The 23,798-nt window shown below is 44.4% G+C and overlaps 1 long non-coding RNA gene across 2 annotated transcripts in view; it reads right to left on the minus strand.

Annotated features, from left to right (window-relative positions):
- Positions 1 to 23,798, minus strand: part of LOC125113519 (uncharacterized) — a 608,058-nt gene that overhangs the window by 77,197 nt on the left and 507,063 nt on the right. For both annotated transcript variants that reach the window (XR_007131482.1, XR_007131483.1), the window contains exon 8: positions 15,849 to 16,068. This is a non-coding gene — a long non-coding RNA (uncharacterized LOC125113519). The remainder of the gene's footprint in view (positions 1 to 15,848; positions 16,069 to 23,798) is intronic.

The following is a 23,798-nucleotide window of genomic DNA, read 5'->3' on the forward strand; positions in this document are numbered from 1 at the left end:
AGGGTAAGGCCATGAGTGTCACAAAAAGTGTGAGTGTTTAGGATTAGGCTGTAAAGTCAGAAGGAAATTATGTAATACTGGGAGATGAAGACAGAGAAAAAATAGATCATATTGTGATTCGATTTTAACAAAAGAGGCACTTAGGAGAGGAAAATGTAAGGATGGTCCCAGCTAGCATTAGGAGGGTGAGCTTAATCCACCTTGTCCATCTCCTTGCTGGCACTTCTTCCCCTGGCCTACCCCTGGGTGCACAGCGGGGCGGCAGGGCAGGGGGCAGGCCATAGACTATACCAAGACAGCACGTCCAGGGAGGTGATGGCAGGCAGGGGCTTCAGCCAGCATTGCCCTAACAAGTAGCACTTCTCCTCCTGAGGACAAACACCAGCCCTGGAAAAGGGAACCATGGATCTCACCCCAGAGTCTATGCTGAGCACGGCAAGACTTTGCCTTCCATACATGATTTCCCATGAGAACCTGCCTAGAAAATCGCCTTTTGGGCAGTGGCTCATATAGTCATAAATAAGTAGGTGCCTGTTGAGTAAGTGGGCATATGAACCGTAGCTGGACGGAAACATCCCTTCTTGATTACAGGGCACTGAAATGGCGATACTTTACCCCAACTCTGAGATTTGTGCCGGGGAGGCTGTGGTGAAAAAAAAGCCCTCGTGGAGCTTGTCCACTGCAGCAGGAGGGTCAGACAGGACAGAAGGAGACGTTCACCCCATGGTAGGTGCCATCAAGGAAATAAACAAGATAGGATGGAGAACAGTATGGTAGTCAGAGCCCTCAGAGGACGAAACAGTCAGGCAGAGACTTAAAGATTCAAAACAAAACACAAAAACCATCCATTCCAAAGAATCAGGCAAAGATTCTCAAGTGGAGAGAGCGGTCAAGGCAAACGTCTTGATCTAGGCAGGCTCTGGGTGCCTTTGGGTGTGCGTGCCCGCGGAGCGCAGAGCCAAGAAGCGGGAAAACAGGAGCCACTGAGACCATGCGTGAGCCCAGAAGAGCCCCAAGCCTCCCAGCACCGCGAGGCTACGCATCCATCTGGCCCCGGGCCTCGGAAGGTGGATGCACTTCACTCTCTTTGCTGGAAATCAGGTCCTGCTCCTGGCTCGCTGGCTGTCGCTGGAGCTCTCACTTGGCAGGTTCAGGCTCCCTCGACTTGGTAAATGCACAGCCTGTAGTCGAGAATTTCCAAATGTGATTAAAATGAAACTGCCATGGAAATCAGGTTTGGCGGCCTGTCTCTCCGGTGCTCAGAGGAAGCATGCCTCGCGGACCTGGCAGGCAACCTTAGCGACATCGTTTGGACTAGACTTAGGAAGGGCTGCCAGGTAGACAGGAGATTTCAATAACTGTTCAGCCAAATTAGTAATTAGAGGGACTGGGTACTGGGGACGCACCATGGAAAACCTCCTGACCCTCAACAGTCCAAGGCATTGAGATAAATGAGCTCAGAAAACAGCGCCTCCTTTGAGAAGCAGTGCATACGTCATGCTTGACTCCAGGTGACCACAGGCCTCAGAGACGGACCAGACCCTGTTCCTGGAAACCAGAAAACAATAACTTCTCGATAGCTCCTTTGGCCAGTTCGCCCCTTGAACATGTCAAAAGAAGGATGAATTGGCCCCACATGTCCTCGATTCGCAGGGAAGCACGGAAAACACACCTTTTGCTGGATAGTTTTGGTTTGGATCCAAGGCCAGTGGACCAAGTCTCTACAGTTTCCTCTCTCAGCGGTTAGCTGTGCCACACAAGAGACGGTGCCAGAACGATGAACAAGGGTAATGCTTTGAGTAAACGGACTCTACCTGCTTGTGAAAGTAAGGATGGTCCGTGGCCAATGCGGCGGCCGCCTGCTTCCTCCGCGGCTGGTTTTAATTGAAACCGATGGAGCCGTGGAGCTGCCTGGGTTTTGCATAAATCATCATCGGTAATACACTTTCAAGGGTAATCACAACATTAATATACCAAGCAGGAAGTGAAATAATTAAAATTTAGCACAGTGCAGTATTGGAGTTTCCAAAATTAATCTGAAGCACCTTTTCTCGGTACAAATGAGCCATCACTTCAGTCCATAGAAAGGGACATTCAGAGAAGTACTATATTACACAGATCAGCAGCAGCAAAGGAAATTCCACTCTTCTTCCTGGGTTGCAAATCATTTGCTTATATTTTAATTTCTTTTCCTATTTTCTCGGCTGCTGCTAGTTTTTTTTTTTTTAATTTGTTTTACCTGCCTTTAAGCTAAATGTGTGTCATAACGCCATGTAGAAGAGAAATCCAGCAAATCTAGGAATGTTAGAGAGAAAAATGGTTCCCTTCTGACCCTTAGGAAGGCAATTCTAGCCCAGAGAGTGAGCGTAGATATGAACATCAGGGAGAAACCTAGGGTGATAAGCACCTCATTTCAATATATCTGCATAGAAGGTAATAAAATATCCAGGCTGGATCCCACAGAGAGCCACGGGGGTAAGCTACTCAGTGGCACTAAACAGCTCCCTTGTTCTGATGGAGTAAGTGTCTTTGACGCTTGCTGCTTTAAAAAGACCATAAACAAACAACTTTCTGTTGTAATACATAATCTCACATGCAGACAGCTTGAGCACAGCAATATTTTGCCGGGATCACCCTTGGTGTTCCAAGCCTGGGAATACCTTGACCGTCAAGCACAAACGCAGAAATCATCACATTTCTTTTCACCAAGACGTGCTCCCTCCGATGGGCAAGATCCCTGATACCCAGACAGCATCCTCGTTAAAAGCCAACCCTCCCCCCAAACTGTAAAGCAGGTGACATCAGCCATTAGTGCCTCCTCATCTACCTTAACTCACACTGGTGTTATTTCTTTTCTCAATATCACACTTTCTATAGGGAGTTAGGGGTCTCTGAGCATCTGGAGGAAAAAAAAAGGTAATGAGTTCCCATCGCTCTTGTAAGAATTAGTTGACCAGGGGAGTTTCCGTCGTGGCGCAGTGGTTAACGAATCCGACTAGGAACCATGGGGTTGTGGGTTCGGTCCCTGCCCTTGCTCAGTGGGTTAATGATGTGGCGTTGCCGTGAGCTGTGGTGTAGGTCGCAGACGCGGCTCGGATCCCGAGTTGCTGTGGCTCTGGCATAGGCCGGTGGCTACAGCTCTGATTCAACCCCTAGCCTGGGAACGTCCATATGCCGAGGGAGCGGCCCAAGAAATAGCAACAACAACAACAACAACAACAACAACAACAACAAAAAAGAAAGAATTAGTTGACCAGGCGATTTCAACTAGACGTCATTGACTAGAGGGAACACAAAGAGAATGCCCACTGCTGGAATTTCAGACACTGGGGGAAGGTGAGTTAGCAGTTAGACAGAGTAGTGTTCCCCGTACCTCTTAGTTCAAATCATACTCCCCATGCTGCCAGTATGCAAAGCCAAATTGTAGGACTTATGATTTGAAGTAGACACTGTCATTTCCTACATGAAAAAAGAAAAAAAAAAAAAAACCCTCTGGTGGAGTTCCCACTGTGGCCAAGTGGATTAAGGATCCAGCATTGCCTTAGCTGTGGCATTGGTCACAGGTGTGGCTCAGACTCGATCCCTGGCCTGGGAACTTCCATATGCCATGGGTGTGGCCAAAAACGAAGAAAACAGTCATCTGGTGGGTTTGGTCACCCTCACGTGATGCAACATGTGAGAATAAATGTGGAATAAGGAGTGCTGTCAATTAAAGTTAGGTTTCTGAGGGTCACCCAGCCAATGAGAATTCCCAGAAGACAATGACCAGAGAAACAACTTTATTTGAAAGAGAGTAAAAGGCACACATATTATCGTGTGACTTTTTAGAGGAAATTCTGTATGTTCTAAGTGCAGCTCATTCTGTTAATACCAGAAAGCCCAGATGCAAACAAGTCCCAATAAAATTCTATAGACATGATCTAGGAACTAGTTAAACCAGTGTCCTCCAGCAAAACTTCAAATGTTTCTCTAAGTCTCACCTGAACCATATCGAAAAACGTTGGCTGCTGTTAAATCTCCTGTCTCTAACTCCCTGGGAATTTCAAGGGGCGGGGAGGAGAGAAATTTAGTTAATGTGGATGCCTCCAATTTTTATCAGGTCAAGATACACTGAATAAATGTGTATTATTGGGGAAAATACAAAGTGGGAAGCAGAGAGAAAAGAGAAGGAGCAGGAGCAAAAGGAGGAGGAGGAGAAAGAACAGGGGACAGGAGCAGAGGGAGGGGGAGAAGGAGAGGAAATCCAAGTGGGAACTACTCAGCTTCCCGCAGCAACCTCTGTATATCTTCCCCATGTTCCTCAGATGCTTGACTGTCACCACCCACCTTCCAATCCTGTGCTGATAACCCCTAGTCACCTTACGAATACAGACAAGAAGCTACTGTGTTTCTAAAACATTCACCATTTGGTTCCAACGTAGCAAAACTCTCAGAGTTGTTTCAAAGAAGGTCTAGTTACTTCCTCTCCAGGAAAAGTGCAAAGTGTCCTATTTATAAATGACTGTGATGATACAGCAAGAGACATTTGCTTCCAGATTTTATTTTGGTTTTGATCATGTTGAATTTTGATAACTTTGTCATCAAGCATAATTAAGAAAATAATGTAATTATGGCGTACACAGCACAGGTGAAACCTAATTATCTGGACTCCCAGGAAATGAGCTCTTAGAAGCAAAGTAGCAACTTGAAGGAGGAGCAGGAAACCATGTGTCATCCATCTCTGATTTAGCAGTGGTGCCATCTGTACTGGGACGAATCCAAGCGAGCTACCAGCCAGCCAGGAGGCTAAATGCAGGAGCAGTGGGTTGCAACCCCAAGGAACATCTGGCCCCTTGAGTAGCCAAGGCAATTCTATAAATGGTCAGAACTGGTGGGCCCTCAGAGAAAACATAAAAAATGAAGAGTCGAATATTTTTTTCTGTTTTGGCTCTCTCTCATGAGAATATATAAGGCATAGTCTATAATAAAATAGTTGCTATAGACTGCTAGCGTCCCCCCAGAATTCATGTGTTGAAACGTAATCCCCAATGTAACGCCATTTGGAGGTGAGGCCTTTAGGAGCTGATTAGGTTATAAGAGCAGAACTTTCATGAGTGGGATTAATATTCTTATAAAAGAGGCCTTAGAAAGGACCCTTGCCTCTTCCCCATGTGAGAACCAGGAAGCAGGTGCTCACCAGACATACACCTGCTAGCACCTTGAATATGGACTTTAGAGCCTCCAGGACTGTGAAAAAGAAAGGTCAAATATTCCAGTCTGTGGAATTTTGTTACAGCAGCCTGAACAGACTAATCAGGGAAGTAAAATTCTCTAGTAGACAATATATAATTTGAGAACAGGAATTGGCACAGTGCATGCCACAAAGTTACCATTCAATTTAGTAAGTGATGTGACCTGTTAATTCTGGACCAACCTAGGTCTGGAAGGGGGGACTGACTCCCACCTAACCAGACTGAGATTGCAGATTGGTTTTCCCTCCCCCCAAACCAAGGAATTTTAGGAGCTGAATCTGAGAGTGAGTCCTCAGCGGACAGTCCCAAAGTGGGCAGCTGGACATAGATGGGAAGTGGGGGATCCCAGCGTGTGTCTGCCATCGGATAACACTAACAGTTGCTCTTCACTATGGAGGACAGCATGGAGGTTCCTTGAAACACTGAAAACACAGTTACCAGATGATCCTGCAATCCCAATCTTGGGCCTTAGGCATACATCCAGAGAGAACTCTAATCCAAAAAGATACATGCAACCCAATGTTCATAGCAGCCCTCTTCACAGTAGCCAAGCCATGGAAGCAACCTAAGTGTCCATCAACCAATGAATGCATAAAGATGTGCTACATACATACAATGGAATACTGTATTCCATCATAAAAAAGAATGAAATAATGTCATTTGCGGTAGCACGGGTAGACAAGAGAGTATCACACTCAGTGAGTAAGCCAGACAAAAAGAATATCGTATCACTTATATGTGGACTCTAAATAAAGAATACAAATGAGCTTATTTACAAAACAAATAGATTCACAGACATAGGAAAACAAATTTACGGTTACAAAAGGGGAGAATACGAGCAGGGGGATAGATAAATCAGGAGTTTGAGAAGATCAAATGCACACGACTACAAATAAAATAGATAAACAACAAGGACCTAATGTACAGCACAGGGAACTATACTCAACATCCTGTAATAACGTGGAAGGGAAAATAATCTAAAAAATATACGTATATCTGAATCCCTTCGGTGCACCCCTGAAACTAATACAACATTACAAGTTTACTTCAACAAAAAATGACTTAAAAATTAATCTTTGCATCAAAATTCTAGTAACTCACTTCAGTTTATGCAGAGAGCAGAGGTGCAAGAGATATGAACAAGAGCAAAGTGCCAGGTATTTTCGGAGCATTCACTGAAGGCGTCTCATGTAGGATGCAAATGAATTTTTCTTTGGGTTTTGATCTTCATTTCACCTCAAAAAGAAAATGCCTTTTTATTTGGCTTGTTTGCAATTTTTGAAGTTATTTTGTAAATATTTTATAATATTTACAACAGTATATAACGAGGACCCTATGCCTCTTGCAGGAGAAAATAATGAATAATACTTGGCATTTAATGGCACTTTTCATCATTAAACCTCTTTGTAGACATTAATTAAGGAAAAGAAACTTCATCTTTTTTAAAGTAGCTGTTAGGTCCCTGTCATGCACTTCATGAACATCAGGTTCACCGGGAAGGAAAACATGTAGAATCCCAAACACAAATCTGCCAAAGTTGTGCTTTGAAAGGTAAAAATAAGCCTTTGTATGTTTTCTATTATATTTTGTCCCTTCATATAGGTTTGTAAATAACTTTTATTCATGGCTCCATCTTAAAATCAGATTTTTCTTTGATTACAACTACTGTGATGTCGTATTAAAAAAATATTTTATCAGGTGTTTTGAATTATTCAAATGTAAAAGATTTTTGAATAAAGGCACCAAAAGTACTCCTGTTTGTAGAGAAGCACTCATTCAGCTGGCAAAGTCAGAGCAGCCCCTGCTTTTCTTCCCTGGAAAGCAGGAGAGAGGGTCCTTGGCGTCTTCCTCCTTCCTCCCACTACAGGGCAAACAGGTTCGCCTCCAGCCTGTGTCAGTGGTCCTCTTCTTCCAGAAGTCTCTCTCTCTCCATTTGTTTCTAGTATCTGGAATTTTTGAGATAACCCTTTTATTACATAACTGGAGGCAATAAACGTTGCCTCCTACATCTCATAAAAGAGTTGCCTGCAAGCCAGGAGCCTCAATATTTTTCTTCATTTCCATCCTCATCTGTGTTTACCTCCGTCACTTCTATCTTGAAGACTAGCCCCTGTCTCATCCAAGCTCATTCCTCCATCAGCACTTAGTGTTTCCTTTTTCTCTCTCTCTTTCTTCTTTCCTTCCCTCCAGGGCCACACCTGTGGGATATAGAAGTTCCCAGGCTAGGGGTCTAATTGGAACTGCAGTGCACAGTCTCAGCAACACAGGATCCAAGCCACATCTGTGACCTACACAATAGCTCATGGTAGCACCAGATCCTTAACCAACTGAGTGAGGCCAGGGATTGAACCCTCATCCTCATGGATACTAGTCAGATTCATAACCCATTGAGCCACAACAGAAACCGTCAATATCTCTTTCTAATTCCTCCAGCAATCGACATCTTTAAGTTCGTCATTACCATCTGTCTCCCTCCTTCTTCCTTGCAGGGATTCTTTAAATGCAAACTGTATCTGTGGAATGCATCCCCTCTAGTTACCACCTTGTCTTCATCATGTTGGGCTTCCCACTAAAGCAGCCTCCCCCAGGAGCAGCCTACATCATCATCATCATCCATTTCCTCTCTCCCGCTCATTCTTGGAAGTGATAACAACTGTTTTCTGGTCTCACAACTGAACATGCCATGGCTTTGCCACCCAGTGAGGGAAATCAGCTATCACCCACCTGCCAGCTCCAGGAGCGCCCTTCCACGCAGCATCTCCTGCCCGGGCTCCTTCACTGTCATTCTCTCCTGGTTCTCCACATACCTGCTCAGTGCTTCTTTTCAATCTTTTCCAGAGTTCTCACCTCCCTGAACGTCAGTGTCTCTGAGGATTCTGCCCTGTGAGCTCTTATCATCGCTGGCTTCGCCTTCTTGGAGGGACCCCATCAACCATAGGCTGCAACTGCACCTGCAGCTATGGGTGGATGTGTTTTACCTCGATCGGCTCTGTTTTCCAACACCCTGTTTCTTCTGTCTGGGCTGTCATTTATTCTTGGTCAATCTAAAGAACTCTTTATCAATCTTCAAGACTCAGTTCAAAGAGAATTTTCAAATGGCCTTACTTTCTTCTCTCCAACCCTCTTTCCCCAAACCCTGACACAATTAGTTGTTTCCTTCTCAGCACTCTCATGGCTTACACATTTGTGGATGTGCAAATGAATGTGTGTGTGTGTGTGTGTGTGTGTAAGCATGCTAACATGTCTATACCTCAAGATTTGTCAAGGAAAGGGATTCTAGCTTAATTATCTTTGAATTCTCGGCACATAGAATAGTTGCAATAAGTCAGACCAAGAAGACTGTTTCATATTAAAGGACGAGAGAGAAGAATAATGTGGATTTGGTTCAAGGTTACTCTTTCTTTGTTTTATTCCCAAAGCAGCTAATGAACAATGTAAAGGTTATAAATCAGACAAGGACACTGGGAGTGAATATTGCTCCCCATTGCTTCCTTCTGTATCTCACAGAGATATGCCCAGTTCTTGCACAAAATGAGACATCTGCCATGTCAGAGAAGCTGAGAACTGTGAATTTTTCTTTTATATCCACAGCCATGTCAGCATTCAGAAGTGTCTTTTTCCACTATATCAGAAAATAATTCTGCAACTGAGTAACATCCAGCTTCATAGCCAGGGTCCTAGCCTCAATATACTTGCTGTGCCAGTACTGGGTCAAACTTTGTCTATATATGTACTTTAGGGCCTAGGAATTTTCATGTATGTTGATTTATCACTTTTTCATGGTCAGGTAAGGCCGAGCCTATGTGATTTACATAAATATTGAGTGATCAGTTAGCGAAAGAGTAAATGATCACGTAGTTGAATTAATGCACTGACAGTGTGATCCACTGTCCAGTCACCCACTGACAGTGGGGGTAACTCAGACAGTGGGTATAACTAGTAAAATCTTCTCCTCAGGCATTTTTTGAGATAAGCAGTTATCCTACGATAACCCAGACACGAGTCCAGGAAGACTGATAGAGTTTGAGGAATGACATTTACTTTTTCTTTCTTTCACTGTAATTCTGATATTTCATTTTATTTTCAGACTGCAGTAATATGAATGACCTAAGATCCCATTAAGAAACCCCCTTGCAAAGGATATAAGACTAGACTACATGAATGTATGTATATATGTAAGTTCATTCAGAAAAACTCAATATTCATTCTTTTCAAGTTGAACTTTGTGTCCTAACAATTTTATTTTATGAGGTATTACTTTTGCATACAAAATAGCTGCATAGCTACTGATAAATTCAGGAAGGATTTAATAACCACATGGCCAAATATCTCTAGAGATACAAGAGAAATATAGTTATCTAAAAACAAATGCTTCCATACAAATTTTAAAATTTTTGTTGTCGCTGTTGTTTTGCTTTGTGAGAAATGCCATTGGTAATTTGATAGGGATTGCAGTGAATCTGTACATTGCCTTGAGTAGGACAGTCATGTTGACAATATTGATTTTTCTAATCCAAGAGCATGGTATATCTTTCCATGTGTTTGTGTCATCTTTGATTTCCTTCATCAGTGTCTTACAGTTTTCAGAGTACAGATTTTTTTGCCTCCTTAGGTATACTCCCTATGTATTTTATTCTATTTAATGCAATAGAGAATGGGATTGTTTCCTTAATTTCTCCTTCTGATCTTTCATTGTTACTGTATAGAAACGCAAGATATTTCTTTGTATTAATTTTGTATCCTGCACCTTTACCAAATTTATTGATGAGTTCTGGTAGTATTCCAATAGCGTCTTTAGGATTTTCTATGTATAGTATCATGTCATCTGCAAAGAGCTACAGTTTTACTTCTTCTTTTCCAGTTTGGATTCATTTTATTTCCTTTTCTTCTCTGACTGCTGTGGCTAGGATTTTCAAGACTACTTTGAATAAAACTGGTGAGATTGGATATTCTTGTCTTGTTCCTTATCTTAGTGGAAATGCTTTCAGCTTTTCACTGTTAAGAATGTTGTTATCTATGAGTTTGTCATATATGGTCTTTATTGTGTTGAAGTAGGATCCCCCTATGCCCACTTTCTGGAGGTTTTTTTTTTTTTCTTTTTTAATCCTGAATGGTTGTTAGATTTTGTCAAAAGCTTTCTCTGTATTTATTGAGATGATCATATGGCTTTTATTCTTCAGTTTGTTAATGCAGTGCATCAGACTAATTGACTTTTGGATATTGAAAAAAATCCTTGCACCCCTGGGATAAATCCCACTTGATCATGGCGTATGAACCATTTAATGAACTGTTTGATTTTGTTTGCTAGTATGTATATATATATAAATACATATATATATATTTATATAATATATATATATTTATATATATATATTATATAAATATATATATATATATATTTTGGCCACACCCTTGACATGTGGAAGTTTCTTGGCCACAGCAGTGATCTAAGTCACAGCACTGACAATGCCAGATCATTTACCCTCTGAGCAACCAGGAAACTCCAGGATTTTCTAGGATTTTGTCAAGGCTTTTGGCATCCATATTCATCAGTAATACTGGTCTGTAATTTTCTTTTTTTGTGGTATCTTTTTCTGGTTTTGGTATCAGAGTGAAGGTGGCCTCATTGAAAGAGGGTGGGTGTGTTTCTTCCTCTGCAATTTTTTGGAATGTTTGCAGAAGGAAAGATCTTAACTCTTCTCTAAACATTTGATAGAATTTGCCTGTGAAGTCATTTGGTCATAGACTTTTGTTTGTTGGAAGTTTTTTAACCAGAGTTTCAATTTAAGTACTTGTGACTGATCTGTTCTTATTTTCTATTTCATCTTTGATGAGTCTTGGAAGACTGTACCTTTCTAAGAAACTGTCCATTTCTTCTAAGTTGTCCATTTTTTGGCATATTATTGTTTGCATTAGTTTCTTATTATCCTGTGTGTTTCCATGGCATCAGTTGTACCTTCTTTTTCATTTTTAATTTTATTGATTTGAGCCCTCTCCCTTTTTTTCTTGATGAGTTCTGGCTGAAGGTTCATCAATTTTGTTGATCTTTTCAAAGTACCAGATTTTAGTTTCATTGATCTTTTCTACTGTTTTCTTCATCTCTATTTCAGTTATCTCTGCTCTCATCTATATGATTTTTTTCCTTCTACTAACTTTGGGTTTTGTTTGTTCTTTCTCTAGTTGCTTTAGGTGTAAGGTTAGGTTGTTTATTTATTTGTATTGGAAACATGAAAGACCCCGAATAGGCAAAGCAATACTGAGGAAGAAAACTGTTGGAAGACTCAGGCTTCCTGACTTAAGACTATACCCCAAAGCTACAGTCATCAAAATAGTATGGTACAGGCATAAAAACAAAAATATTGATCAATGGAACAGGATAGAAAGCCCAGAAATAAGCCCATGCACCTCTGATCAACTAATCTATGACAAAGGAGGAAAGGATATACAATAGAGAAAAGACAGTCTCTTCAATAAGTGATGCTGGGAAAACTGGACAGCTCCATGTAAAAGAGTGAAATTTGAACACTCTCTAACACCATATACAAAAATAAACCTAAATGTAAGGCTGGATACTATAAAACTCTTATTAGAGAAAAACATAGGTAGGACACACTAACAAAAACCACAACAATATCTTTTCAGATCCACCTCCTAGAGTAACAAAAATAAAAACAAAAATAAACAAATAGGACCTCATCAAACTTAAAAGGTTTTGCACATCAAAGTAAACCATAAAGAAAACGAAAAGTGAAACCTACAGAATGGGAGAAAATATCTGCAAACAAAGCAAAAAACAGGGATTAATCTCTAAAATATATAAACAACGCATTCAATATCAATATCAAAAAAGCAAATGACTGAATCAAAAAATAGGCAGCAACTCCAAATAGACATTTCTCCAAAGAAGATAGACAGTTGGCCAAAAACACATGAAAAGATGCTCAACATCACTAATTATTAGAGAAATGCAAATCAAAACTACAATGAGCTATCACTTCACACCAGTCAGAATGACCATCATCAAAAGTCTACAAACAATAAATGCTGGAGAGGGTGTGGAGAAAACGGAATCCTCCAACACTGCTGGTGAGAATGTAAATTGGTACAACCTCTATGGAAAATAGCATGGAGTTTCCTAAGAAAACTAAAAATAGAATTATCATATGATCCACCAATCCCACTCCTAGGCATCTATCCAGAGAAAATCATAATTCAAAAAGATATGTGCACCCCAATGTTCACTGCAGCACTATTTAAGACTTGATAGCAACCTAAATGTCCATCGACAGAGGAATGCATAAAGAAAATGTGGCACATACATACGATGGAATATTACTCAGCCATAAAAAAAGAATGAAGTAATGCCATTTGCAGCAACATAAATGGACCTAGATATTATCACACTAAGTGAATTAAGTCTGACAGAGAAAGACAAACATCATATGATATCACTTATATGTGGAATCTCAAAATAAAATGAGTTCCCACTGTGGCACAACAGGTTAAGATCCAGTGTTATCTCCGTAGCAGCGCAGGTTTAATCCCTGGCCCAGCATAGTGAATTAAGGATCCAGCGTTGCTGCAGCTGTAGCTTGGCGCACACCTGTAGCTCAGGTTAAAATTACTGGCCTGGGAACTTCCATATGCCATGGATGCAGCCAGAAATATAATAATACAAATGAAATTATTCTAAAATAGAGACTCATAGACATAAAATCAAATTTACAGTTACCAAAAAGAACAGGTGGTGGGGAGGAATGGATTGGGGGTTTGGGATTGGCATATGCACACTCTTGTATATGGAATAGATGGTCAATGGGGACTTGCTGTATAGCTCAGTGAATTCTATCCAATATTCTGTGATAACCTATATGGGAAAAGAATCGGAAAAATAGATATGTTCATGTGTGACACTGAATCATCTTATACAGCAGAAATGATCACATCATAAATCAATTATACTTCAGTAAAACTTTAAAAGAAAAAAATTTTTTTAAATAACCAAGACTTATGAAGAAACTTCTATGTGCAAAGGACTATGAAAGACTGGTCTTTAGATTCCAAAAACTTACAAATGTGTTGATAAGATAAAATACCTACACATGTAGGGAAGAGTTTATTTATTTATTTTTTTTTGCTTTTTAGGGCCACACCCACGGCATATGGAGGTTCTCAGGCTAGGGGTCAAATCAGAGCTGTAGCTGCTGACCTATGCCAAGGCCACAGCAACATCAAATCCAAGCCACATCTGCGACCTACACCACAGCTTATGGCAATTCCAGGTCCTTAGCCCACTGAGCAAGGCCAGGGATAGAGCCTGCATCCTCATGGATACTAGTCAAGTTCATTTCCACTGAGCCACGACGGGAACTCTGAGTTTATCTAATCTGTGTTAAATTATGTGATTCAGATGAAATACTACAGAATAATAATGAAGTGTGAGGACGCCATGGACCCACACATTACTGGAGGAGCAGCAGAAAGTTCTGGGTTTAAGTTCTACCTCTACCAGGGCTTATCTCATCTCTCATCCTAAGTTTCCTTGACCGTAGGGGTAATTCATTCATTCTAGTGATTGGCCAGTTCTGCAATCTCCAGTTTTCTTCCATGCAGGGTTGGCATTAGTCAGAGTAGGTGAGACACTATGAATACATAAGTATCTAATTTGTTTGTAAAGGTTGTGACCAGATTAGAGAACAATGCACATCGTGTCTTCCCAAGAGGCGCCCGTACCCTCAGGCTCAGCCCAACTCCCGAATTCAAAACCCTAGGTCACCCTCTTGAAGGACCGCTGTTTTATCTGTCATGTCTGTCATCCAAATTCCTCCCAAACCTGTCCCTAAACGTCCTCCCAATTTTGGAGCAAACGTGGCTACACCTTATTCCCCTTTGATTACTATTTATTTTGCACCTGCGGGTATAAAATTATGACGATGGTGTGGGGCCAATCATGTGAAGACAGGGGACGTGTTTCCCAGAGAAAAAGGCAGTGATTTCAGAACTTGGAGGCAGAAGTAAGTGGGACATTTTCAAGAGAGAGCAAACAGGCTGGTGTATCTGGGACATAGAAAGCGAGGAAGGCAGTGATGGGAAATGCGGGTGTGAGAGGCAGGCAGCAATCAGTGCGAACAGGCAAGTCAGGAAATAGGTATTTCTCCTAGGAGCAAAACAAAGCCACAGGAGGTTTAGGCAGTGGGGTGATATGATGAGTTTCACAATTCATTCTTACTGTTGGATCTTTCTGCGGGAGTAAGAGTGAAAGCATGGAACCTGTCAGAAGGCCGTTTCCATACTTTCAGCTGGAGGTGATGAGGCTCAGCCTGAAGTTGTGGCAATGGACTGACACGGAAGGACTCGAGATATATTTAAGACACATTTTCCAGCAAGTGCGATGCATTTAAGGAACGGAAGGACAGTGTCCCTGGGACCCGAGCCAGGAGAAGAGAGTTGGAAGGGTGAGGTCTGAGAAGTAAGCAGGGATCCCATCAAAGACACCAAGGTGGGAAACTTGCTGTCACCGCTGGCAGCATCTGTGGTCAAATTAGATGAGGGAGGCAAAGGGAAAGAGATGAATCAAAGATGGCTCCTTTCCAGGTCTGTGGCCAGAGCAGCTCAGCAGCTGGCGGTACCCTTTACTGAGAAGAGAAAAACCTGGTGAAGAATAGATCTTGCGAGGTGGAATCCAGACAGCAATAGTTACTGCTTTGCATGCGTATTGGACCAAGTGAATCGCCGATGCACATAAAGCACTTTACCAGTGCACCTTGTACACGGTAAGGGCTCAAAAAGCTTGGATTGCTGCTTTCATCATCACCATTAGTATTCATGTAACTATCTTCATCAACTAAAAAGCTTACTACACGGCAGCACCATTCTCCATGACCTCACTAGCCATCATTTACGGACCCCAACAGTGCAGGTCGCGTTTTTAGAAAATGACAGCCGGCCTCTCTTCCTTCTGCACATGCAATCAGCTATTTTGTGAATGGAGAGGAAGTGGAGCAGAGGTAAATGTCATTTACAAAGCCCCTGTGAGTCTGGTTTTATGAAGATTAAGAGTTTTTCACAGACGGATTACATTCTTTCCATCATTAGTTAAGCTCATCTTAGTGGAAACTCTACTTAGGAAAATATCCGAGAAAAGCAGATCAATTTGACTATGCAGAGAGCTTTACTTCATATGAAATCAGAGTATCTGTTTGAAAGGAATTAGCGGTGGAAGAAAAGAACTAGGAATTTCTCACCTCCCTCCCCAGCTGCCTCCACCCTGCCCCTCCCCGCTCTGGTCGATAAACAGTCACCCGCTTGACACATCCATATGCCAGGAATGGAGTAGCAACATAGAAAATAATTGCCACACATGACACATAATTTTCACTTGCCCTCAGGACATAAAATGCACCAGGACACCTTCTATGAGTTGGCTGAGGGGAAGCAATTATTTAGATCCACACTCTTTATCAACATCCCTGAAGCAGAAAGCAAAATGAATAACCAGTAAATGGATATCCCTTCCAGACACTGTGCCTCTAAAAATAACAGCTGAAAAGGACAAACATCTGTCTTGAGGTGGTCCTGGACAAATGGGCAGTGGTGGATGGCACTGGCCCTTCTTACCAGGAGCCGGGAAGGAAGGACAGGCTGGGGGAAATGTCGCTGCCCCTTTCTCAATGCCAGTGGCTCTTCAGAATGCCTGGGTGCCCCGTGCGACATCACAGCTGTTCCCCTGGATGACGGTCAGTTCGCAGGAGTTGCCAGATGAACTTTTTTGGCTGATTCTGATTCATCCAAAGTCTCAGGTCTTCCTCTGGTTCATACTGGCTAATGTTTGTCTGCCCTACAAGAAGCGAAATTTGTCACTTTTAATTGACAAGGAAACTGAATTCTGTCAAAGCCAAATGTAAGCAGGTCTGGGAGTCACTGAAAATGCTGCTACGGACAGGTCTCCAAAAGGGCGTTTGGCTCCTCAGGAAGCACAGATGAGGCAGGCGTATTTGGGAATGTTTGTTGCTTTTTGTGACTGTGCCTCATTTCCCACATCACCTGTACATCATGTAAAGTGACATGTGCTCTGGTAATTAGGTATTTTCTTTCAGCAGCAGAGGAAGTGTTTTGTAGAAGGCGCATGATTGTCAGCCCATGCAGTAGTGCTTTTCTGGAAGCTTAAATGAGGATCCCCCCAGAGTCCAAATTTGTCTCCTAAAGGTCATGGGTTTTTCTTCTTCCCAGGATAGTGCATATCCCAAGTACAAGGTTCTAGAAGTGGAATCTTAAAAGCTCCAAAGCACAAGGACTGAGCTTTTAAAACCGAGGCATCGAAGTAGCCACCAGAAAAAGAAAACCGGTGGCAACCCATCCACAAATCTTTGCACATCTCAGCAACAGGACCATCAGGGGGCAAGGATAATCTCTGTATTTAATATACATGATCTAAATGCGTACATGAGAACAGACTCCAAGATGAAGGGTTGGGTTTAGGAGACAAGGTGGAGCATCAGCAAAGAAAGTACATTGCTCCTCTATTTTTTAATTAGAGAAGTAATTATTCACATCAAAGTGTTAACCTGGGTCAAGCCTTTTTTTCAGGGAACTAACTATGCCAATCCTCTTAATTATAATCACATCAATCCTGTGTGATGAAATCTCCAGAATGCCTGCTTAGACACTATTCTGTTGAGGGGAATGCATTATGTATGCTTCAGTGTCCTGAACTGAAGGTTTCTTTAAGGTTGTAAATAGCTTCGTGCTCATATCATCAGTTTTACGAAAGGTGAGAAACAGACCAAAGAGGCTGCCTGCGCCTCCAACCTCCTGCCACGGTCCCCCCCAAGGATTTGCGAGCACACTCTCATTTTGCATTCTAGAACTTGACCCCAGGATCCTGGCCAGTTGGGATCTGTGCAAATGGCACCAGGAATCAAACAAAAGCAGAGTCGCCCTGGCCAGGGATGGTCACTCCTCAGGCGGCAATTCAGAACCTGGGTGAACGGAAGGAAATTGCATGATTTCAGAATCTTCCATTTATTGAATACCACAATTTTTTCAAAGATCTTTTAGTTTACAGGTCTAGTGCCAAGGTTAACGGAGGACAAATGTGTGCTCCTTATACTCTTGTGGGCTCTGCTCACTGTTAACTATGGCTTGATGAGAGTCCTATATTAACCCCCTTGAGGGGACAGGGAGGGGGCCCTTAGACCCCTGTCCCTGTCCACCTACACAATGCAGGGTGACAAGGAACTACTGTGTTGTTTGATAACCAAAAGCAGGTGTTCCTCTGCCTCGTCTTTGCTCTATTCGTGTTATTAACCCCAAAGATCCTATCAAATGCACTTGGTACAAGAGGGATTTGCAAACTAAAGCCGACAGGCTGAGTTCCAGAACGAGAGAGACCCCGACAGATTCCTCTCGTCCGTCTGTCTGCTCTGAGGAAGGGCTGCAGGACGTCTGTCACCTGTGCTGTTATCTTAAAGCAGGGAAAGTGGTTCCAAGATAGGGCTGTGGGTTTTAACCTGTGCACTCGCCGTTTTCAGAGGGAGGAACTCACAAAGTCCTGCTTTGAGTGAAACATGACCACTATTCACGCTGATCTCTCCTGGATGGTCCCTGTGTGGGTCTGCAGCCTGCTTAGTGACTGATTTCAGAGGAGAACAAATATCCTGAACCAGGTCCTGGCCACTTTTGGGGGGTGGGGGCAGGGTTGTTAGAGACACTAAAAGGCCTCGTGTACTCAACTGAGTGGCTTCTCCAGTCTCCTTGGAGTTAAGGGAACGTATTGGCTTCAATCATCTGCCATCATCAGTCTTAATGAAACTGGCCGAGATACTGGCTTTAAATGACTGAACTAAAGTGTCACTTTCACAAGGCACAGTTTCAAATCCACATGGCTTTCGTGGCTGTTCATGTCTCTGCTGCAAGTTGGAGTTAAAACAGGATCACATTTGCAGACCAACAGGGGGCAGATGGGAGCCAGCTGCTGAGGGGGAGACTCAACCTGTTTGCCAGTTGGAGCGGCCACAGGAGGCAAACAGCCCTGACGGAGATTCTATTCTAGGCGAGCTGACAGACCACGCCAGCGAGGTGCCACCATGCTTCACTGCGTTTGCCCAGATCATCAGGGTAAAGCTGAACCGCTATCGGGAGAGGGATCAGACTCTCCCAGGAAGCCTGAAGGGACCAGAAGTACACAGCATCCTTCCTACTGCTATGGCTAAGGAGGAGGGAGCAGAGACAGGGTGACATGGAGAGGTTATTCCAGAAGCGAGATGGGAAATGGTGTCATGGGCATTGCCGGGAAGCGTTACTGAGGCTACTGCATACCCTCCTCGAGCCTTAGAGGGATGAGGTGGGGAAGGCTTTTACACCCAATCACCCTGCCTGGCCTGGAACCCTCTGTAAGGAGGACACGGAACTTCGCAGAACACACCGATAAGCTACAAGCCCCTTTGTCCTAAATCTCTAGTTTCCTACTCTTGAATGCATGGCCATGCAAAGACCTAAAAGTCACTAACAAACCATAGCACGAAGGTCCAAGAACTTTGAAGAGTCCTGGCCTTAAGATTCCTGGAAGGAGGGACAGCAGTAAACCTGGAAGCATCGGCCTGCGATGCTTTACACCTTGCGCTCTTGCACAGGTCAAACCAACCTGTGAGAGTCCACAGCTCATGAGGTAGATCTGAGAGCCTGAATTTTTCTTAAAAGATCAGACCCAGCCGGGGCGGGGGCGGGGGGTGGGGGGGAATGACAAACCAAATAGCAATTCTGGAAAATCTATGTAAAGAACCCCAAAGAAACCAGGGTGGAATGACCTAACCCTGTGTTCACATGTGCTCATGGGGACCTTTAGGTGCCCCCCTGCCTCCTTGGGCACTCCTGCCATGGAGCAGCCCATGGCCAGGACACAGGGATGTGAGGAAGTGGCCCGGGGGCACGTGTGTCGCAGAGCAGCACGGATGCCGGGCGCTGAGGCACCCCGTGGATGGTCTGAGCCAAGCAGCACAGGCTGTGCCCTGGAAGGCCGAGGGAACCTCTTCTTTGAATTGGGTCAGGAAACAGAACACAGGTGAGCTGTCCTCTACCCTCTACAAAGTCAAGTGTGGTTTTACTGTACTCGCTGATTACTAGTGTGATGCATCTGTCTCAGCCACTGGACATCTGTGTCCACAAAAATGGAGGGCATCCGGCCAAGGGAGAAAATGTTCTGATGAAGTGAGGAATTTGTGTGCAACATTTTCCATGCTCGGCTGAATCGCGGATAAAAAGCAAGATGCTGTCTAATGAAAAATGTCCCAGAAAGAAGCACAGGATACACTTTCTTGGGATTGCTAGTGACTAAGCAGTTTACCCTGCCTGTTATCAGGGCTGTGAAGACAAAGAGATGTCATTGCATAAGTTGCATGAGCCCCTAGCCTTTGAGCTGCATTTTTATTTTAACTTATCCGGAGCCTCTTTTTTCCACTTTCTCATTTTGCTCTTACAACTTCCTGTGAGGGGGAAGGCTGGCATTACGTAAATTCCGATGGAGGATAATCACACGTGATTAGGTTAGCGGACTTGCCTTAGGATGCTACAACTCCAGTTTACCTGTGTTATCAGAGCCTCCTCGCCAGCAATGGTGATACTTGTAAATAAACGGAATTATTACAAAGGCGGAAAGGGTAGGGACATCAGTGGGGAGAGGATCAGAGGCTGTCATACAGCGGAAGCAATTAGGCCTGTATTTCTTTGCTCATTATAAACAATTTTTTCTTAAATATGTGTATTAATCAGGTAAAGGGGATGCTCCTACCATCCCCAGGCCTGAAGAGGCAAGAAGAGACAGCAGTTACCCGAGAGGACCCTGACAGGAGGGTGGACTCCAGTAAAGGGACAGAGCCCATCCAAAGCAAGACTGTACGGAAAAGCCCAGCCCAGCTTACCCCTGCCATTAACCAAACCATATGCAAGCCAGAAGGCAAGGAAGTCTATTAGTGGAATCCGAAGAGTGGAGCCCCCAGGGAGCAGTTCTGGGAAGAGAGGCTCTACCTGTAGAGTGAGCCTCAGAAACAGCCACGGCTTCTGGTCACTAGTTCTAAGAACCCTCAATGCCCCATCTTTTACCACCATTTCCCAGATAAGGACAGATGTGTTATCACCAGGGTCATAACCACTCTTGCTGGTGACTGACTACATTCCCTGGTGTGAACCTGGCCAAGGTGGGCTTCTACTTTCAATTCAATGCAATTCAGAAAGCCACACTCACGTCCTGTACTGAGCTACACACAGGGTACGTTCTTCTGAAAGATGCATCCTTAAACACAATGCTACCCTTACAATTCACCAAAGCACTTTTTATATCTGGCTGCATCCCTAACACACACACACACACACACACACACACACACACACACGCGCGCGCGCGCGCGCGCACATGCACTCAGGAGTTCACATAGGAAGATGAGAGTGAAGCACAGCTTGTGTTTCTGGCTCAGATGCTACAAAGTTAATTTTAGTTGGCAAACTCCTTGACAGACTTCCAGGAAAACACCACCCTAAATAGAACTCCTGCTAACATCTGCCTGCTGTTTGTTCAGTGACACCAAATGCCAACCTCCAAGTCCAGACCCTCAGACTTCCTCTGAAATTAGTCACCTTGATGAGGCTCATGATGGTATGAAAGCAGCTGTTACTGAGAGGAACTGCCGCATGCTTGGCGGTGATGGTAGCTGAGGTGGATGGGTGGGTGGATGGACGGATGTGTGGATGGGTGGGTGAATGCGTGGGTGGGTAGGTGGATGGTGTTAGCTGGAAGATGGAAGATTTAATGGGGGGGAATCAACCTAACTTTCCCTCTTGCTATTCTTGGTGAAAAGAAACCTGAGGTACCTCTAAATCCTGAGGAAAAGGAATCTCTGCCTGAAACCACTGCATTCAGAGAAGTAATACACTGTAGAATATATTCTAGATAAAGAGATAGATGACTGATAGATAGACAGATAGATAGATAGATAGATAGATAGATAGATAGATAGACAGACAGACAGATAGATAGATAGGGCTGCATTAAGAACTTGCGCTCTGGAGTCAGAGTCTTGGATCGAGATTGTGAGCCAACCTCCTTTCTAGCTGTGGAACCTCTCAGCGCCTTGGCAAGGAACGGTCCCTCCCTCCCTCCTCTGCCTGTGCCACCCCTGTGTAGCCCTGACACTGTGGCAGGGACAACTACCCTAGGGCATTGCAGGGGTGAATATCACCCTGTAACCCCCAAGTTGTAGCCCACTATGAAAATCAACCTTTTCACTGAAAATTGAAACCATGTCAGGGCACAAATTTCTCAGGAAAAAGTTACTGAATAAGGAATTTAACTCAAGTATCTATGACCAGATTGGTTAGACAGTTAAATAATGTTTAAAATAATTTGATCATTTGTGATAGAAAGATTATGAATGATGCATTGCTGAGGGAGAAGAAAGAACCTCTGTGCCCTGGAATTCTGAGAGGACAGAAGACAAGGCAGAGGAGGGCACGATGGGCAGGAGGGAGCCCGGGAGGCCAAAAACATCTCTTCTCCTTGGGGATGACTAATTTCAGCAGCATTTTAGCCCAAGAACACGTCACTCTCCCCTGTTAGAAACAGTGCAGAGTAGGAGATCCTCTTGTGGCTCAGCGGGTTCAGAAACTGACTAGTATCCATGAGGATGCAGGTTTGATCCCTGGCCTCACTCAGTGGGTTACGGATCCAGTGTTGTGGTGAGCTGCAGTGTAGGTGGCAGATACAGCTCAGTTCCAGCATGGCTGTGGCTGTGGCCAGCAGATGTGGCTCCGATGTGACCCCTAGCCTGGGAACGTCTGCATTTTGCAGGTGCAGCCGAAGGAAGGAAGGAAGGAAGGAAGGAAGGAAGGAAGGAAGGAAAAGAAAGAAAGAGAGAGAGAGAGAGAGAGAGAGAGAGAGAGAGAAAGAAAGAAAGAAAGAAAGAAAGAAAGAAAGAAAGAAAGAAAGAAAGAAAGAAAGAAAGAAAGAAAGAAAGAAAGAAAGATAGATCAACGTCGGGTGATTTGAGGAATTCTACGATTATGCACTGGCTCATCCCCACCTGTCCCCAAAGGTCTTTGAGTGCAGGGCTGCTCTTCCTCCCGGACCCCTGAGGTTAGAGGTGTTACAATCGCAGCTCCTGTGCCCATCACCCTCCCTGCCCCAGGCAGGTCCTGCATCTCCTGGCCCCAGAGAGTGTCTCCATTTTCAGTAGCATCCTCTGGCTGGTTGGAGGGGGGCTCTCCTGCCCTCCTTGGGAAATACCAACACAGGACGACTTGGGTGAAGCCTATCTGAGACCATGCTGAGTTGTCCTTGTCACCAAAACCTGGTTGCAAACCTGCCTGTGAGAGTCACTTCAGGAAATAAACCTGGCTGGCAGGGTGGTGAGAAGCAGGAGAAGGGAGCTCCCTCATGCAGCCCTGCCTGGGGAGAGGCGTCCGGCGTGTGTGGGGAGGTACAGTAAGGAAAGCCACAGGAAGAGGTGAGAGGAGTGGGCAGGCTGGCCAGGGCCCTGGGGACGCCCCTGCCCTCAAATGCAAGGAGAAAACGTTCCCATCACCTGGGGAATGACTCCGGCGAAGCACCGGAAACCCGCAGCCAGTATCTGCCAAATCTTGCAGTGAACTGACCTGCCTCATCATCGCAGAGGCATCACCAGAAGTTACTTCAGTTTAGTTCTGTTTTGTTTTGGTTTGTTTTAGGAAACAAGATAGAGGTGGCCTGAGAACACATAGGCTTCTCTACTTTCTGCTCTGATGCCCAGAGACGTCACCCAGATCTGAAGTCTGATATCACAGGACCAGCTGGCTCTCTCCGGCGCTGGAGCAGGTTTCTGCAAAGCAGGGCCCTTTTCTGCCAGCTCAGTGTCTGGGCACAGACATCCGGACTTGGAATGTGATTAATAATCAGCAGACGGTCTGCTTGTCGGGGTGACGCTCTGCTCATCCTGGGATGGAGCTGAGGAGGGAGGTGTGGGAGGCGCCGAGGGAAGCGGGTGTGAGCAGGGCCCTGGGCTCTGCCATGTGACACAACGCTGCCCACCTGCCATCTGCTCTCAGAGTCCTGAGCTGTGCTAGCCACAGGGCGCTGGGACCCTGTGCTAGTCACCAGAGCGGCACTGCCTAGGTTTCTTCCACCCCCTCCCCCCACGCATCCTGACCACTTTTCTGGACTTGCTGGGAGGGGTGCAGAGCGTCGGAGTAAACTCTGGGGCCCCCCAGCCTCCCTGGAGACTTCTGGGGCCAGGTGACGCCCACAGAGAGCCCTGTCTGAGAGCCGGACAGCCCCGGGAGCGCCCAGACCCTCCTCTCCCTCAAGCCTTTTCTAGCAAAGTTTCTAAATCGTGATGCTCCAGCACGATGCTTCAGTGGACCAACAGCCTCAATGTCACCTGAGCGCTTGAAAGAAAAATCAAAAATCTGTCCCACCCAGATCTACTCACTCAAAATGTGCATTTTCCAGGAACCTAAGTCCTTCATGGGCACATTACACTGGAGAAGGACCAGGTGTAGGTGGTCTCCTGACACAAACAAGCCCTTTCGCGGGATTTAAAAAAC

Source organism: Phacochoerus africanus, chromosome 13, assembly GCF_016906955.1.
Source record: "Phacochoerus africanus isolate WHEZ1 chromosome 13, ROS_Pafr_v1, whole genome shotgun sequence".
Classification (NCBI taxonomy): domain Eukaryota; kingdom Metazoa; phylum Chordata; class Mammalia; order Artiodactyla; family Suidae; genus Phacochoerus; species Phacochoerus africanus.